At 46.4% G+C, this 4,202-nt stretch overlaps 1 pseudogene; it reads left to right on the top strand.

The window, feature by feature from the left end:
* The first annotated feature begins 2,445 nt into the window (after positions 1-2,445).
* On the top strand, positions 2,446-3,231 carry LOC134738600 (olfactory receptor 7E24-like; annotated as a pseudogene).
* The last annotated feature ends 971 nt before the right edge of the window (positions 3,232-4,202 follow it).

Here is a 4,202-nt window from a genome sequence, read left to right as displayed (position 1 = left end):
GTCCAATTTGAACCGGGCAGTCTAAGTCCAGACACATGGCATTTGGCCAGTCCTCTCCCTGCAACCAACCTGCCCTCTCAAATCCTTGTCACTCAGGTGGGTGCCCCTGCTCACTGTGCCCTTCCCTTTGGGGGCTCCTTGTAAGACCACAGCTAGACCAGTGGGTGCCACAATCACTGTGTCAAGTATAGAAAGGGCAGCTGAGATCACATCAAGGATTCCAGAAAGAATGGGCACAGGATCATTCGGGATGCATCTCTCCCTTTCCCCTGTTCCTGGCTTTCCTTACAGCTCTCGACTTCCTCAAAGGAGTCATCAATTCGGAGTTTGGCTTCCATTCCTATTGAGGAAGCTGGAAAGCGTTTCAAAAATGCTCCTCCGATGTGCCTGTGGTTAAGAACTCTGAGCTCTGCTGAAAACTTTTGGAAGCGGGGTGCGGTGGCTCACGCCTGTAATCCCAGCCCTTTGGGAGGCTGAGACAGGTGAATCACAAGGTCAGGGGTTCAAGACCAGCCTGGCCAACATGGTGAAACCCCGTCTCTATTCAAAATAGAAAAAAATTAGCCGGGTGTAGTGGCGGGCGCCTGTCATCTCAGCTACTCGGCAGGTTGAGACAGGAGAATAGCTTGAACCCGGGATGCAGAAGTTGCAGTGAGCCGAGATCCCTCCACCGCACTCCAGCCTGGGCAACAGAATGAGACTCTGTCTCAAAACAACGAAAACAAAACCAAAACCCAAAAAACCCACAATTTTTGGGAGTTTGAAGACCAGGAAGTATAGTACCCGGGACTTAGAGTCTGGCCATGAATTTTGAATACCGCCCTTTCTACTTCTCTGTGTGGCAAGGGGTGAGATGTCCGTCCTCTGAGACTCAGCACTCTCATCTGACTTGATTTCCAGTTGATCCAATGGAAGTGAGCGATGATTAAGCCGATCGTGGGTGCCCGCTGCGTGATCTCTAGCTGACGGATGCATAAAGTAAAGGCAAAGTGGATTTTAGATACATTCCTTAAGATTTTCAGCTTCAACTCCACACAATTCAACGTAAATATCCCCTGACCTGAAGTTCTGGTTTCCCTGCATTCCAGACAGGACATTTTGTTTCGTCCTTCTCTCAGTAAGTACTGAGTACTGTGAGAGGAACAAGTGAGTCTCTTTGGTTTCTGATTCCCCAGAGCCGATATCTTGCTTGGCACATAGGAGGCAGCAAAAGCAAACATCTATGTTGATGATTGAATTGACACTTCCTTGCTTCACCAAAATTGGCTGTCATCAGCGTGACTTTGACTTACTTCTTTTTGTTTTTTGTTTTTTGAGACGGAGTTTTGCTCTCGTTGCCCAGGCTGGCGGGCAGGGGTGTGATCTCGGCTCACTATAGTCTCTGCCTCCCAGGTTCAAGCCATTCTCCTGCCTCAGCCTCCCGAGTAGCTGGGACTACAGGCGCGTGCCGCCATACCGGGAGAAGTTTTTGTACTTTTAGCAGAGGCGGGGTTTCACCATGTTGGCCAGGATGGTCTTGATCTCCTGACCCCGTGATCCGCCCTCCTCGGCCTCCCAAAGTGCTGGGATTACAGGCGTGAGCCACCGCATCCAGCCAAACTTTCTGATGAATACTCTAAGTCCACCTAAGCTAAGGACAGGAGTTAGAGCTTCCATGAATTTTAAAACAAGACCCACCGATTTGAGGAAGCAATTACTCTCTTGAAGGAGAAAAGTCAGAAAACACAATGATGAAATCACTAGGACCTAACTGGCCTGTGGAACTATTTCCTGCTTATGAACTCTCAACTATCATTTCATTTCCAGATGGCATGGTCTCAGCTGTTATACAGTGTTTACGAATGGTCTACATCAAGGGAATTTATATCAATCTAGAAGAATAAACAAAATATTTGAGTTCCTAATTTCCTTTAATTAGGATAACCTTTTCCTTAAAGTGAAGACAATGGTTTTATTACATCTCTTTCTTCGGAAAACATAGGCTGTATTTTCTAGCAATAACGAATTTGTTATATACGATGATCTGGTTCCTGGAATGTTCTTGAAGCTAGTGTCTCTAAGGCAGGTGTGTACAGCAAGACGTGAATAACACAGCAATCGATGTTGAAAGCATTATATGGCAATTGAGTTTGTCAGAACTACCAAATGTTGCTGAGTGTGGATTGCTCTGAAATCTGCAAACATTACTTCTGAATTCCTTGTATCCAAAATGCAGACGCAATGCCGGCTGTTGGTTTACTTGTTTCCGATTTTTCAACCCTCTTTTCTAGGCAAAAGATGTCCAAACGATACAGACCCACAGAATCTAACAGATGTCTCTATATTCCTCCTCCTCGAACTCTCAGAGGATCCAGAACTGCAGCCGGTCGTCGCTGGGCTGTTCCTGTCCATGTGCCTGGTCATGGTGCTGGGGAACCGACTCATCATCCTGGCCGTCAGCACTGACTCCCACCTCCACACCCCCATGTACTTCTTCCTCTCCAACCTGTCCTTGCCTGACATCGGTTTCACCTCCACCACGGTCCCCAAGATGATTGTGGACATCCAATCTCACAGCAGAGTCATCTCCTATGCAGGCTGCCTGACTCAGATGTGTCTCCTGGCCATTTTTGGAGGCATGGAAGAGAGACATGCTCCTGAGTGTGATGGCCTATGAGCGGTTTGTAGCCCTCTGTCACCCTCTATATTGTTCAGCCATCTTGAACCCGTGTTTCTGTGGCTTCCTAGATTTGTGGTCTTTGTTTTCTTTTTCCTCAGTCTTTTAGACTCCCAGCTGCGCAACTTGATTGCCTTACGCATGACCTGCTTCAAGGATGTGGAAATTCCTAATTTCTTCTGGGAACCTTCTCAACTCCCCCATCTTACATTTTGTGACACCTTCACCAGTAACATCCACATGTATTTCCCTGCTGCCGTATTTGGTTTTCTTCCCATCTCGGGGGCCCTTTTCTCTTACGGTAAAATTGTTTCCTCCATTCTGAGGGTTTCATCATCAGGTGGGAAGTATCAACCTTCTCCACCTGTGGGTCTCACCTGTCAGTTGTTTGCTGATTTTACGGAACAGGCGTTGGAGGGTAGCTGGGTTCAGATGTGTCATCCTCCCCGAGAAAGGGTGCAGTGGCCTCAGTGATGTACACGGTGGTCACCCCCATGCTGAACCCCTTCATCTACAGCCTGAGAAACAGGGATATGAAAGGTGTCCTGCGGCGGCCGCACGGCAGCACAGTCTAATCTCAATATCTTCTTATCTGTTCCATTCCTTTTGTAGGGTGGGTTAAAAAAGACAGCAAGGTCAAATAAGAATGATATCACAGGGTGCACACCCACTGTCACATTACGAGTAATACCTCCCTAGGATAGAAAAAATACTGTCACAGAGTACACACACATGGGGTACACCCGTGGTGATATTAGAAGCAGTATCTCCCTGAAATATGATGAAAAATAGCACAGGGTGTGCACACTGTGTGATACGAGGAGTCATATTTACCCTGAATATTATGACTCATATCACGGGTGTACACACACAGGCTACACGCACTGTGATATCGGGAGTTGCATCTCCCTAGGATATTACAAATAATATCACAGGGTATACACTATGTGTGAACATCCACTGTGATGTTTGATATCATATCTCTCTACGAGATTACAAATAATATGAAAGTGTGTGCACCCATGTGACATATTAGGAGTAACATCCTTCTAGGGTATTACAGATAACATCACAAGGTGTACACCTTCTGTGGCCTTTTGCACACAGTTTGTGCCATTCAAGGAAACATCCCCCTAGGATATTACGAATAATAACACAGGCGGTTGACACCCATGGTGTACATCTCCTGTGCCATCAGGAGTAATATTCCCCTAGGATATTACGAATACTATCACAGCAGGTGTACACATATGGTGTTCACCCCATGTGATATTAGGAGGAACATGCCCCTAGGATATTAGGAATAGTATCACAGGCGTTGAATACGCATGATATACACCCCCGATGACATGAAAAGTAACATCCCCCTAAGATAGTATGAATAATATCACAGGGAGTACACCCCGTGTGACATTGGGAGTAACATCCCCCGAGGATATAACGAATAATATCAGGGGGCGTACATGCATTGTGACCCTAGCGGTAACATCTCTTTAGGATATTACAAATAATATCACAGGGTGTACACTGACCATGATATTAGGAG

Source organism: Pongo pygmaeus, chromosome 18 (genome assembly GCF_028885625.2).
Source record: "Pongo pygmaeus isolate AG05252 chromosome 18, NHGRI_mPonPyg2-v2.0_pri, whole genome shotgun sequence".
NCBI lineage: Eukaryota > Metazoa > Chordata > Mammalia > Primates > Hominidae > Pongo > Pongo pygmaeus.
The sequence above is the reverse complement of the archived record's forward strand: the minus strand, read 5'-3'. Positions and strand labels throughout refer to the sequence as shown.